Source organism: Neolamprologus multifasciatus, chromosome 11 (genome assembly GCF_963576455.1).
Source record: "Neolamprologus multifasciatus chromosome 11, fNeoMul1.2, whole genome shotgun sequence".
NCBI classification, from domain to species: Eukaryota; Metazoa; Chordata; class Actinopteri; order Cichliformes; family Cichlidae; genus Neolamprologus; species Neolamprologus multifasciatus.
This window is the reverse complement of record NC_140449.1, coordinates 12,258,315-12,273,884: the sequence shown is the minus strand read 5'-3', so window position 1 is coordinate 12,273,884 and position 15,570 is coordinate 12,258,315.

The window sequence follows — 15,570 nt, the reverse complement described above, 5'->3', positions numbered from 1 at the left end:
AAACGAATAGAATTGACTCAAACTGCTAGCACTGCAATTCATTTCTAACTATTTCCATTTACACTGTCTATCTTAAAAGTTATAAAAAACAAAACAAAGCACAAATCTTTAGGGTTGGCTAAAGTAGTTTTAGCACTACAAATAACTATTTTAAATTTACTTTAGTTTAGGAAGAGGTGTCGGTGATAAATATCTATCCCTCCAGCATTTCAGTATTACAGGTGTTTATGACACTTATGACCACGCTAGATAAACGGAGGCCCGAGGTGTTTATTGAGTGTAAACTGATCAATGGCCCTCCTTCAGTGTACATATAAGGAACCTTTCATGATTATTTACAAACCTAAATCTAACATAAGAAAAAAACAAATCAGGATCCGTGTGCAAACAGTCGATTCATCATTTTAGAAAGTTGCTTCGAGTTCTCCGAGGTGCAGAAATGGTTGGTTGATCATTTTACTTGGTCCTAAGGCGCCTACACGCTGTGAGATTTCAGCAATGCTGCAGTAACTGCACTGCAATCCACAGTCTGCCGCATAGATCTAATAAACTTGTCTGTGACATTAAGTTGGATGTATGCAGGTTGAAAACCAACTGAAAATGAACTCTCCTCTGTTTCCTTTAATCCTTGCACTCAGTGAAAAACGCATTACTACCGGACACATCATCATCCAAAAATCCGAACGGCATTTTCTTGTTTCCTGGTCATTTTGCATGCTTTACCGCCACTGATTTACTACACATTTGTCTTCATTCACAAAGCATTTCTGGCTGTGATCCTGAAGGTTGTTTAGTAGACAGCAGAAACACTACAAGATATTTATCCTGCATTACTAATTCTGTCTTTATTAGTAGGAATGCCTATTTTTAAGTCTCTATCACTGTGTGAGATATCCATCTTTTAGATTGATACATAGGTACTTTATTGATCCCACAAGGGAAATTATTGAAAAAGATGTCATCACAACTATTTCACATAGCTCATTTTTTTTCTGCTGAGAAATGCCCAATATTGCAGTCTATAGATATAAATGTTTGAAGCTCGGCTGCTAGATTGCATTGGTGCTTTACAGTGATCTACCACTGCTGGTACATATTCCTATATATACCTTTTGTGGCATGCTTTGAATGTGATTAGGCATATTATTAATTTGACTGAGTCAGGTTCTTTACCAACTCCAGTTAGAAAAAACACAACTTTGTGTTCTGTAATAAATCTTGAAACGCAGCTTTTTGCCCCCTTAGATAATTACAGTTTGGCTGCCTAGCTCCACTTTCACACAGTAGACAGATTGTGGAGTTGGTGAGTTGGCCTGTAGTTCTGAAACTCTCCTTCTTTCATTATCCTTATCTCTCCATATCTCTCTCTCTCCTGCCCCCACAACACACACGCATATACATTGCCAGAGGGATTTGCAGCAGCTAGGCAGAGCACGCGTGTGTGTGTTTGTGTGAGAGCACATGCACAGCGGGGAGTTGCCAATTACAGCAGTGATTAAAACCCAGTAGTGTGGAAAGATAGAGGAAGAGGAGAGAGAGACGGGAAGGAAGAAAGAAAAAGAAAAGAAAGTGATATGGATGGACAGACAGACAGACAGACAGACAGTCGATGATATAATGAAGGAGAAGACAAACGCACCCCTCCACATGCAGCCTTTTTCATAAATGTTACAGGATATTATTTGTGATATTTATGGACAGCCTGAGTCAAAATTTCAGTAAATGGTTTGCTGCAATTTTCAAGAGAGGCTCTTTACACGTAACTAGAGATGTATGAAAAATAACCAGCGTCGCAATTATAAGTGTCAGCATCATTTCAGACAATCACAAGTGTGTTGAAGGGGCGTACGCCACAAATTAGCCCCGATACCTTGTGTGTCGTAGCATTACACACACAGTTGTATTTAGAACCAAGTAAAGAGTTGATTGACAGACCTGACATGGATTTAAAATGAATTTAGAGAAATTTTCTCTTTTGCTGATATTGTCCACAGGATGAGAGTTGGATCCACAATCCAGTGGGACTGATTTCAACCCTGTCCAGCATTTACTTCTATTAACCACAGGAAATCAGCATTTTATGCCTCATATCACAAAGAAAAAGACAGAGAAATGCTTCAAACTGTTTAAATAACAACAAAAATTGCTCAAAATGAATCTGCGGCAAGGAAGAACAGAGGGAAAGGGCCGAATGAAAGACAAGCGAATGACCCCGGCCGATGTGTTCCCCTCTGCTCCTTTTCTCTTGCTGCCACCACACTGATGACTGCGAGGAGAGGAGGTGTGAGTAGAGTGGAAAGGAGAGGAGGAATGAAAAGGAAAGTAGACAAATATAGCATACAGGACAGGAAACGGATAAAGGTTCTCAATGACCAGGTCAAAGAAAAAGAAGAGGAGAAGCTATAAGGATGTTTAGACACTTATAATCTGATCACTTTATTAGCCTTACAGTCCCCACGGGTGTTCATAACATGTATAATGGCCAATAAGGGAGTAAAGGATGCATCATTTCTAGATTATCAGGCCATTTCACTGTTGTTTGGCTTCCTCTCTTGAGGCGAATATTACAAATTCTTCAGTTCTGCCTGTGCTGACAGATCATTCTGTTGACTAATCGGAGGGTATACGGTGGTTTGAGGGTTTCGCAACGACGCCGTAGCTGGTTTCCATCTTCAAGACCTGGTTTCTGTTCACACACAGTTCATACACAATTCTAGAAAAGCTCATTCTAGTACTGAAAAACAAGCTAGTCCAGCTTTTCAAGCAAAGTAGTCTCACCGGCTCGAACATGCATCTGACGAAGCGTTGCACATGATGTGTGTGATTTAACATTGCTTCTGAATTCATATCAGACGCAATGTTGGTGTAGTTACAATCAGGAGGTCCTGAAATACGTGCTATGCACTGATTATTAAGTTGACATGAAATATATATGGATAATGTCTACCAATCATTTAACACCATGTTGTTTTCAATCCCCCAGTTTTGTCTGGTGGACTTGAGATTTCCAAATGAATACTAAAACTCCTCATAGAGTAAGAATCAGACTGTAACTGATTGCAAAAGCACTGAATACCCATCAAAAAATATCACTGATACGATGACCAAACATGTTGAACAGGACATAGCAATGCAAAGTCACAAAATAGCTACATATGAATTAATCTGGGTGAGTGAAAGGTCTGTGTTGAGTAAAGTGCTTCTCAATTACCGTCATGTTTTGTTTCAACAATTTCTGTGCTGTCTTACGGACTGGAGAAGCTGCTGTGCCCCAGTATCACTGCCATTGTGACGCTTACAGTCAAATTCAAACAACATTTCAATGACCAACAAATTCGAGGGTAAAAGTTGTTGTTGTACTCATTGTGTGAAAATGTACTGTCCGTTATGGTAAACCTGTCAAACAGCGGCATATTCTCCGCCACAAAGAAACAACAGAAAATGGCTCCAGACACATTTTCAATACAAATGTGATACTTCGCATCTCAAAGCCGAATTAAAATTCCTTGATTTCTTTTATTCATCATATCGAAAGCCAGGCAGCTTCTTTTTAAGGAAGCCAACGGACAGTTTGATGTTTGTGCATGATGGTGTGCAGTGTGAGTGTGTGTGCATGCGTGTGTCTGCAGAGTGGCAGGTGAGTGAGCTATCTGCAGTGCTCACACACTCACCCCCTGCTGTGTTTAATCAATACAATTCTGAATTCCAGCCTTCACACACATCCGCGCACGCAAACACACATGCACGGACAGACACAGCTTTGCAATATCTTTCTGCACGACGCCGAGGGAATACTAAATATGAGCAACTTCACACTTACGCTGCTAAGTGCATACATACTTGCCCCCCACACACACACACGAGTGGGCGAATGTGTGTTTATATGTGCGTTTCTCTGTGGATGTGCGATATGTGCGTGTGTCCATAACGGGCCGGAGATAATTAATTCTAGTTCATCGTGTCCACCGGGAGAGCAGAATATCAAGCTTGAACGAGAGACGTGTGCGCGTGTGTTTGTGTGTGCGTGTAAGAGAGGCTCTCGAGAAGATTCGGAGCAGCAACTGGATCGATTTGAGTTCACCCGGAATGGAGAGAAGATGAGTGGAGACAAGCAAAAAAAACAATAAGAAACAAAAAATAGCTACTTTCAGCTACTCCCTCATTCACCAGGGGTCGGCACAGCGGGTAGCTCCACATATTTGATTTGGCAGATTTTTACACCGGATGCCCTTCTTGATGCAACCCCAAAGGGATTGGTGTCTCCTCTTGGGAATGAAACACGGAGCTTTTGCTCGATAATCTGTACAAACTACTGCACTATGGAGCCACTAATAAGAAAGCAAAAATAATATATCCTAATATTGGTAGGACTTTCTGGAAGCTGGTCTTTCTGGATAGAGTTAAAGGCTAGAAGCAGCTAAACTTCAAACTACTGCGTTCAATGCAAAAAATGTTTAGCCTCAGCCCCTCCCCCCCAACTGAATCAGGAAGTGGACAGAAAGGTCAAAGGGCATGTTGAGATGTTTTCTGTATGACGTATAAGGTATTTCTGCATTTTTGGCTCATTTAAGACAAGATCACAAATTATTGAGGACATCAATGTTCGCGGCTATTTCTTTCTGCTTTTCTTATACCTTTATTTCAAAAGTATTGAAGTGAATTCATATTAGGAACCTTTCTTCTACGATTTTCTATGAACAAGAATGAAACAATTCCTAATTTTGTTACTTGTTGGAGAACAGCAATACCACTGTGCTCTGAGAAAATGTTTTTCCAGGTAGAGAAAATCTCACTTTGGGGAATTAATGAATGTGTTGGTGCTTTCAAAAAAATCTAATAATAATAATAATCATAATAATAGTGGTAATAACAGCAGGAAGGCATCTATAATGCCTTTCAAAGCAAAGGCGTATCATCACTGCTGTGGGTTTTTTATCTTGATGCAAATATCTCGAGTAATCCAGGCTTATTTTTTTTCTAATTCACACGTTGTTGTGTTTTCAGGTTCTTGTCTTGTCTTTGCTATTTTCAGATAATATTGTGCGACATTATATTTCACATGAATTTAGAAAGCAGCAGAGTGCAGTCAGTTAATTAGGCAGTAAAAATCCTGGGGATAACATGGAGGTGTGTTGCACTGCGAGTACAAATCTGACTCAGAAACTATTTACGTGCCATTCTCGAAACCTCCCAGTCCCATCCCTGCTGTCGATCTCTGAGTAAAAATAACTGTATTAGGAAAAATGTGAAAGTGGGCCGTTTTTAGACAGAAGATAATTAAGCCAAATATGGAGTCTGTTTTTTTTTTCTTTTTACCTGTCACAGTTTCCCTCTTCTTCCCTTTCGCCTTCCCTCATTCAGTGTTTTCTGTCCCTCATGACACCTTGCCCCCCTCCCTTCCTCCCTCCACACACACACACACGTACACCAACCAGCTTCCCTGCTGCGAGAGCAAGCACTCATCTCACATGATCACCATGACGATATAGAAATATGAATTATGCATAAAGGCAGCCTCGCCTCGGCTGCGGGTACAAAGCTGTGTGGGTGATATTCTCCTTTCAAACGATAGGGGAAATGTCCCCTTCGTATTAATAATATAATAATCTACTCCGCCACATTATTGTCTGCCGTGTTACCGTCTCATAGATGCATGATTTGTAGGGTGTACCGCGCATTTAATGGCCTTGTACACAAGGAGCAGGGAACCATTAGCAAATTTAATTTAGGAAATATCTGAGTGGTGTGTGTGTGTAAAATTAAAATCAGCATGAACGATAAAAACATTGTCTTCACATTTCAACACTAATCACAGAAACACAGAGCTAATTTCAGAACGGCCTTTAAATAGACTTTAACAGCACCGAGGGGAATGTAATTATCTTCTGCTGACTTTGCGTTTCTACCCTCATTGTGTCATTTGAAGGTCACACCGCGGTTAAACACCCCTCCAACGAGAACAGATAACAGGCATGCAAAAATGCAATAGAGTGTCAATATATTGCACGCCATCCATTGCTTATCAGTGTGAGTCCTAATTGTATTGTATTTCATCAGCTCAGTATTGAAGGCTTCCTAACAGCGGAGCAGCATGAAACAGCTCTCTGTGTCTAAACTCTGGCACGAGCCATCTATCTAATAGACCGGCTATTATTAGATATTTGTCTCACACAAATTTGACACTGAGAATATTGAAGTTGCAACAGATCTAGTGTTGACAGAGACAAAAAAAAAGGATGTCTATATTTGCCAAGAAAAAAAAGCAGCTCCTGAAAGTGCAAATAAAACAGAAGAGGCCCTGAGAGGCTGTGAATCATCAGGAATGTGTACTGTACAATATCAGGTAAAATGTAGCTTTACAGCAGCATGTGTTTTCTGTATACTGCAGTAGGTTTTAGCTGAGCCAATGAGCAGAAGAGTCCTTGAGGCATCGTCTAAAAAAACTGGTTGGAAATGGCTGGAACACACACAATATATCAACCACAAAAAACCGCATTAAAATCTGGCTATTAATATTTTTTATCCCAGCAGGCAAAGCCAAATGACCATATTACTGTTCATCTCTGACAATCGAACAAAATAACGGGTCCGGTAATTCACGCCTTGGTGTAATTCATCCCTGTCATTACACATAATCAAATTTTGTTATTAACTATTAGCAGATTAGCAAATTATCTTGTAATTGTGGTCAACTTTCACGCAGTCGTTTTTATTTATTTATGTATTTTTTTGCGGCTTGGAATATTCTCCAACAGCTTTCAATGTTAGTTCCCAGTGTAAGCAGTGCCTTGAAGGAAACACAGAGTGCACTGGTAAAGACTGAGGTAGAGAATAAATAACATTTGTTCTCGTGGTCAAGTACTTGTCCAAGTCTGTAAAATCTGTATGTAAAATTCTCTATTAAAAACAAACAAATATTGAAATTTGAACTTTTTGAAGAAGTATTCTCTTTGTAAAGCGTGCCAGCAGCCCACTTGTTGACAGCACACTATATCCTACAACTGTAAAGGCAATAACATTGTAAACTGTGAGCTAAATACGCCATATCCAATTAAAAAGATGCTGTTTTATAAACCCATCTGTTCAGAGTTTTGCCAACATAATTAGCATTGCAAAATCTTCACCAGATTTTACTGTATATTTACAGTGTAGAGGATTCAAGGTGCAATTTAGTATTTTTTCCATAGTGAAATATGTAAAATTCTTGTTACAGCACATCAATGTTACTGCTTTTACCACAAGTTATAACATATTTTGAAATAGCCACATAATAGCCATGCAATGGCATTTTTGCCTGTAATTTAATTTACATTGCTAGTATGTTTGCTTGCATATAAATGCATTGCAATACCGCCTCCTTCATGTAGCAAGGCCTTGATGTTTTACCTTAGTGGTATGAGTCTAAATATCTACTCAGTGGTAGACTTTAGCTGCACACTAAACAGGTATGACAGAAAAGGGTGCAGGTGTGGCTGTGGATGTGTCACTTTGGTAGGTGTGATGGTGCTGACGCTCCCGCCTGCCTCCCTGACACCTCCTCAGTATGTAAGAACCATCTCTCTCACTGCATTATTTAAAGGTGGAGAGCAAGGCGCAGACAGGAAGAGAGGCAAAGGGGACAAGAAGTCTAAGAGAGAGAATCAGGTAGCCTTCACTAGCGCATATTTCAACAAAGTGACTGAATTATAAAAGACTGAAAAACATAGCTAATTACAGCACTCTTTATCCTCCATATTTATCCCTCTCTATCTCTCGCCGTTTCCCATGTGCTTTCTCTCCTCTCCCCTCTGTTGTTTCTGTTTGTTTCTCCACCGCATCTCCTCTCTTCCCACCTCTCTCCCGCTAGAGTTAACAACTTGCCGGAAGAAATATGATTAGCACAGCAGAGAGCCACAGTTTGCTGGAGAAGTGACACACACAGGCAATATTCCCCAGCTGTGCTTTGACAGAGGGAAATGGAGGAGAGAGGAAAGGTAAAACAGAGAGACAGTGTGTGTGACTGATAATAATAACAGGGCAGCACAAAAACTGGTTAATTTAGTTGGCTTCTGTGTTGAGTTTGCATGTCCCCCTCTAGTGTTTGCTGGGCTTCTTCCCACATCCCAAAAACAGACAGGTCAGGGGGACCGGAAAAGTCTAAATTGCCCCTCAGCGGGACCGTTTGTGTAACTGTATTATCCATATGATGCAGTGGTGGCCTGCTTAGGGAGTTTCCCTGTCCTCCTCTCTCAGGGCACATGCAGACAAAGCCTAGTGCCGCTGCCCCTGCTATATAACCAAGCATTGTCATTTAGGAGTCACTAATTATGATAATATATCCATCCATAAAGGGTAAAAATGTGCAAGACTTACTTTTCAGAGATTATGTAGGTAGCAAAAAATCAGTTGAAAAGCCCTAAATAACATAAAAAACTGTTTACCTTTGCCAGCATCATTCTTTGGTTATCATTCAAGTCTCCTCTATCAATGTCTGTGCATCTTCCAGTTTGAAAAAGAGAAAACCCTGTGCAAATTGCAGGAATAAAATAATGAAACAACATGAACAGCATTAAAGTTAAAAGTGGAAAATTAAAAAGAAATGGTTCAGTGGCCATTTTAACCTGTTTTTTTAAAATAATGCAGAATCTCTGATTAAGCAAAATTCACGAGCTGTTTTTGGACGTATAAGAAATAAATATACAGACAATGACAATGCTATCAGCTGATGATGCAGTCTGAGGTCCTTTCTCCAAAAAACCTTGTGTGACTTTTGAAAAAAGTTAGTTTTTAGCCGTCTCTGAATTAAAGAAAAAATAATGGGTGCAAGAAAGAACGGCGAGGGGTGAGGGAGAGTAATGGAGGCTTTGAAAAGGGAAAAGGCTAGAGGGGAGGGAGGGAAAGCGAAGTGGTTTTAGGCCGGTGAAAGCCAGCAGGTCACAGAGGTTCCCTTTAAATTTAGAACAAACCACAAACGCTGAATGTCTACTCCAAAAGGCTGAATGACTGATTATAATGGCTGCCTGTTTCGATCAGCCTCTCAGCATTGCTTTCTTAAGCGTGCTGTGACTGGTGAGCTAACATGTGGGCTGGCCTGCTATTTACAATTACAATTTAGGCGTTTAGCTGAGGCCTTTATCCAAAGTGACTAACAATAAGAGAAGCAGAGGGAAAAAAAGGTTATAGTGTGTGTTATTCCTGTGATCCTCAGCTCCCTGGTAAAAAGCAAGAGCGAGAGACAACAAAGTGTGAAGACCTGAAGGACAGGTGCAGTAAGCACAACAAGATATGTATCGTACATTTTTACAATGAGAGAGAAGCAAAGTGATATTGTTTTTACACACTATGATGACACAGCTGCTGTATTATATTTTAAAACACAGGTTTTTCTTATTTGTCTTTGTGTATGATATCATTTTTAGCTATGCTCCTGAACTATTAAAAAAGTACAGAAAATGTGTCCTTTTATTAATGTTTTGTTGTTTTAGACTAAATCAGAATGTCAAATTATTAGAGTCTGATCAGCTATTTGGGTTAACACAGGAGGCAGTCACACAGGCTGGAGACACAAACCTATCCCCTCAACAACAAAATAATATGAGAGTCAAGTTCGAAGTGCTTTCACCCAATCCTTCATGTCCTCCATCTTTAAACATCAGGGAGACGACAGTAAGTGCCAGTTTAAAGGGTCAGCGACCCCTCCCCCCACATTCATTTTGCTAATAATCCTCACTGCAGTCTGACATTACAAACCTACAGGTCCTTACAGGTAACTGTGCCACCCTTTCTAACAAACAAAGTCAAAAACCCATCAGTTACCGCCGACCGTCTCACTGAAAAATCATGATCATGATCTGTATTCGATTCTGCAGTGTGTAACAGTTGCAATTCTAAGCACTGCGTTAGAGCACAGAGTAATGCGCGGGACACCTATCGCAACAATCATCAAAATAACCCCACACACGCACAAACAAACACAAGAAAAGAAGAAATTAGCTTCTGCAATAATGTAAAAACACACAAAATAATCTCTTAAATGTGCTGGTTTTTATTTCTTATATTGGAAATAAGTTAAATCTGACAAATTTATAGCAATACCTCTGAATAATATTTTTATAAGCATACAAGCTACACATAATTTACTCGATGGCATTCACAGAGCTGGCGTCCAAACATAGATTTTCTTTTTCTTCTGTTTTGTGTAAATTCAGCCGCAGTTCGATTTATCTCGCTCACTGTCAAAATGCTGTTTTTAACTGAACTTGATTCCTGCATTGATTGGCCAGAGTGGGGGGTTTGAGTCTCCTCCCTTTTTTATGGTATATAGCCGAGTAACCTGTTGTTATGTTTTCATGTGAGTTTTCCTTAAACCAAAACCTGAAGCATGAACACTGAGTGTATCCCTCCAATTCCGCATATAATAAAATGCTAATGAATCCTTTTTGCTATAAAATGTCAAAAAATAAATCTAATACTAGCAACATGTGTATCAATTTTGTAGCAATAATAAAACCACGATGTCACATATTTAGGTAAAAAAAATCTATTAAACACTGTAGTTCTTCTGAGACCTGTTTTTAAACCCTTATATATATCAGATGGTGTAGACAAAAACTTCTACTTATCTGCCCTTGTTAGCCAATACTAAGCCAATATAGTCCACACTGCAAAATGATCTTACTCAGTTTGTATCTAAAGAGAAGCTCAAGGAAAGCGTTCTTATTCAAAATGCAACAGCAGTTACGTTACTGCAGTTTTTTATTTTTAGTGCACTTTTTATTTCTCATGTGGACTAACTCAATACAAAAAGGAAAGAAAACTACATTTAGGAATTAGAGACTACTTATAGATTTACTTCTTCAGTTTCAAGAATTCATTTTACAGTTAGTGGAAACAGTCAGAAGAAAAATGTCTTGAAAGCAGGCACCATTTTCTAAGAAGAGGACAGCACAGAAAACATCAGAAGAATGCAGAACATAACCAAACAGAGCAGGTACTCACTCGGATAGATGTAGCAATAGCCCATAAAACACATCACTAAAATGCTGGAGTCTGTCTACTATCCTGTCAGGGTGCAAGCTAGTTGCCTTGGCCCTGGCTGGGCGTTATTTGTGAGCCAAATCCTTAAAGAACAAGAAGCTTTCTCTGTGCCTAAACCTGCCGACAGACAGGGGGCTTTGAAGGCCCCCAACTGAGCTCGGCACAGAGCTTTGAAGCCAACTGAAAACTCTGCTTTATGGGGCTAAATAAAAGCGAGGAAAAGGGGAAAGTTATAAAAAGCAGAGAAACACAGAGCACTCTTTTTTTTGTTGTTTTTTTTTTTCTCTGCTTGCTCATGGTTGTGAGTTTGTGTGCAGCTTGGTGAGTAATTGCACAGCTAGTCTAGTCTAGACACGTTCAAAAACATATGTGAATCTATCAGTGAGGATGCAGCGTCTACATCTGCTCAAAAATATTAGACAATTAGCCCCAAATTGCACGTTAATAACATTTATTTGAGAAAAAGAATTATAGCAAGAACACACTGAAATGTATTCACAAAATGTGTGTGTTTAAAGTAACCATTTGTTATAATTTGATAAATTTACAGCTAAGTAAAATAAAGAGCTACAGCTAAAAGGAAATCACTTAATAAATAAAGTTTTGCATTTATACACTAGTTATTTATATACATGTTTATGCTGAATTAAATCAGTTTTTATGTTTTAAAATTGTTCAAAATAAATATAAACAAATAACAGCACAAATCTTATTTTTCCCCTAACAAAAAAAAATCAAACATTGGTCTATTTTTTCATTAAACACCAATTCTTTTAATTTATAGGATTTCTTTCCATTGATTTTATGTCAGGGACAGCTAGTTCACAGCCTCATGATATAATATCACACTTTTATTATCAAACTTCAAGTCAGACTGAAAGGCTAATTGAATAGTTTCATGCTAATAAAGCTGTGTCTGTGTGGCAGACTGAGTAAACAGCTACCTATGAGGTGAAAAGCTCAATTCTGTTTTCTTTTTATTTCCCTTTTTCAGTTCTGTCACCTTGATGTTTAAACCTCAGCTCTGAAAAACAATTCTGGTGCCAGGAATCATCCATGAAACATCATTGCCACGGCGCTTTTTATGTTACTCTGTCTAATTAATTATCAGAAAAACAAACAAAGCCTTATCTGAGCTGAAGCCTGCGCATTTTCAGGTTTCTGCAGCTGGCTTTTTTTTTTTTTTTGGACACACATCTGCAATCAGATCATTCGCTCTGGACTCTCAGAAAACCATTTATCACTTTCTTCTCCTCTCTTTCTCTCTCACTCTCCTTTCAATGAGTCCTTTAGAAACACACAGACCATCTCCAGCAGACAAAACAGTGGACAAGCCTCTGTGATGTCCTGACTCATTCTGCTGCTCTCCTCTCCAAAGCCTTGGGGCCGACGCAATGGGACCCAAAACCAACACGCACATAATGGGGCCTTGTTGGAGTCGCCTTAATGTTTCTAATGTTATGTAAATGAAGAGAGGAGAGGGCAAGAAAGGAGAAGAAGAGGAGCAGAGAGGAGGAGGAGGTAGTGGGAGTGTTTGTGTGTCCGAGGAGGCCGCTAAGCTCCCATTACCAAGGGATTAGGCAAATGCTGCCGTTGTATCGATGCTGGTTCGACAGTGAACCACCAACCCTAATCCCCTCCTCTCTTCTCGCTCCGACAACGCCTCGTCAACGCCTCCTCTCCTCCTCTCAACACAGCGCCCTCACCACCACCACATCATCGCCGAACTTTCTGGATTCAACTTTTCAACTCTTTCCTCCTGTTTGTCAGTCATGAATATACTCGAGCTCACACGGACTCAAAAAACACAAACACTACCAGAATTACTTGGTTCACAGCCAGTGTAAATTTGTCTGCTCATTGATTTCTTTGACATGCAATGTGTGTCTGTGTGTGCGTGTCTGTGAATGTGCGAGAACTGATCAATATTGAAAGCCAAAAGTGCCTTTCTGGTTTGTCTGTGAAGTGTTTGCCTGGAGCCTCGGAGCGCAGCTATGACCTACTGGCTTCTGAACGCAGCAACTCTTGAGTTTAGTGATCCTCAGACTCTGGGCAGGGGGACGAGCGCTGGTCTCTGGATGCTGCTCGCTGGTCCCTGGGCACACTGGTGGCTCCTTTAAAAGAATTCTGGAGACTTTATCTTCCTGAAGTGAGAGAGAGATAGAGCACAATCTGTTCTATTTGTAGGCATGCACTCGACTCTGTGTCTGTCTATCACAGGGGTTGTATTTTTATAGACTTAATTATTACATCAGTGATTCGAAATTAGACATCCACAAAAATGTTTTTAATTATTTTTGAGTAGTTTGAGAAATAGCGTTTTAAATAATGTATGTGCATTTACTAGTTTGTAAAGATGTTCTGGGTACAGTTTTCATACATGTTATAAATATAAAAATATAACAAATAGCGAACTGATTAGTCGCTGCATATGTTATCACTAAAAATTCAACACAGCTCAGGCTGAAGAATGTCATCAAGACGTGAGGAAGCTATTCTGAGACAAACTAGCTGTGTGTGTGTGTCTGTGCATGGTGACACAGTTGCAGGCAGAACTTGGAATACTCAATTATCACATTAGCACATCCAGGGACAAGCCGAAAGGCTTCACACAAATGTCTGTGCGCAAACACACATGTATGCACACACACTCCACCCCCACATATCTCTGGAACTGCAGGCCCCCTGCTGAGAAGCTCAAACACACCAGCTGAGGGTGGGGGGAGTTGTGGAGGTGGTCTGGTGGTGGAAGAGGAGGGGAGGGCTGTTGGTTATGGAGGAGCATGAGGCTGGTGAGTGACATTGAGACCAAGGTTAAACACAAACCATCCGTTCTCTTCTGTTATAGGCCGATTTCAGGCTGGCAGCAGCGACGCGTCACAAAACGCAGATTCCGTGTTCGTTTCTGGGAGACCTGTGACGGGGGCGCTGCTCGGGGTTCTGACAGAATACTTGATTTAACCTTCGCTGCGTTGCCATGCATTGTTTTCCAGCTGTGCCTTTCGTTAGCCATCTATCAATAACATCTCAGGTAGATTTCCAGACATGTAGTGCTTCCTCGTAGCGCTATTTTCCCTGCAATTAACCCTGCAAACAGACACCCTCCACAGACAGAGGCTTTACATTGCAGTAAGTGTACATGCAGGTTGGTGCTAGAGTCAAAAAACATTACAATTGTCAGGATGGCTAAACTGAACTGTGGCTAAAAAGACTCTCAAACCTAGCTGGTGAAAATGATGAAACTTTTTGCACTGATTGGCCAGAATTTCCAACCATGATGACAGGTGTGGTTTTGACGTTATCCACTAATTGGAAGGCTGGTTTGATCTTAGGCTTCTCCAGTGGTCATGACAATGTGTCCTTGGGTAAGACACCACTCCTGATGCATCCATCAGTGTGTGTGATGTATAAAGCATGTATGTATTGATGTGTACATGAACTGGTCAGGTGTAGAAAGGGGCTAAAAAGCTGCCAGTCCAATTAATCATCAAAACTGTCTGCCTAATATTTTGTAGGTCCCCTTTATAGTGGCAAAATAGTATGAAGGGGACTGATAGGGTGTAGCTTGCTTCATATTGGTAAAACAGACCCTAGAGGTCCTGGGATATGGACCCAGGACCTCTGGGGGTTTCCTGTTGTCTCTGGCACCAAGATGTCAGTGAGACTTTTGGGTCTTCTAAACCAGCGGTCCCCAACCACGGACCGCTTTAATGTCAGACAATATTGTCACGGCCTTTAAGGTGTCGCGGATAAATACAACAAAATAAAAAGATACGACCAAGACAAAAACTGTGGTATTTTGTAAATAATAAACAATAATAAAAAATAATAATAAACGCAAATTCACTTTGTAATTGTGTAACTGTATTAGCAGGTCCTCTTGAAATGCGCCAACAACATTGAGAGTAACATCCTCCTCTCTGCCCCTTAATGCTCTCTGGTCGCTATGGTAAATATTTATTTCAAAATAAGACACACAACTACAACACGGGAAAAGACCCAGGGAAACCAAGCTAACAATAAAAACCCTGAAAACCATAAATTTCACACCTGAGCCTCAACTCTCGCGGCCTGGTACCAACCGACTCACGAACCGGCGCAGGGGTTGAGAACTGCTGCTTTTAACCGTTAAATTGGAATCTAGAGAAACTTGGTGGCCTTGTCAGCCCCTTGAGCTCTTTGTGGTTTTCCTTACACAAATCTTGAGATGTTTTTGGATATGGTGGAACAGATGTCGTGGGAGGGGGTTTCATTCCCATGAGGGTTTTGTGATAGGTCGGAAATACGCGTGCACATGTGCATATATTTCTCTGCTACACATACATACTGTGCCAATTTGGATACAAATAATGATTAATATATCAGCAGTGTCTACACTTAACTACTAATAAATCCTTTAGCTGTATGTAACGGCTTCAACACACTGACAAATAACATTTCTTGACCTAATGCACTGGACAACAGTCAGAGCATATCACTGTTCTCAAAAACAGATTAAGGAGATTCAGATTAACTCATATAATTCAGAATCGTGGAGAACAAGCAGGGTTTTAT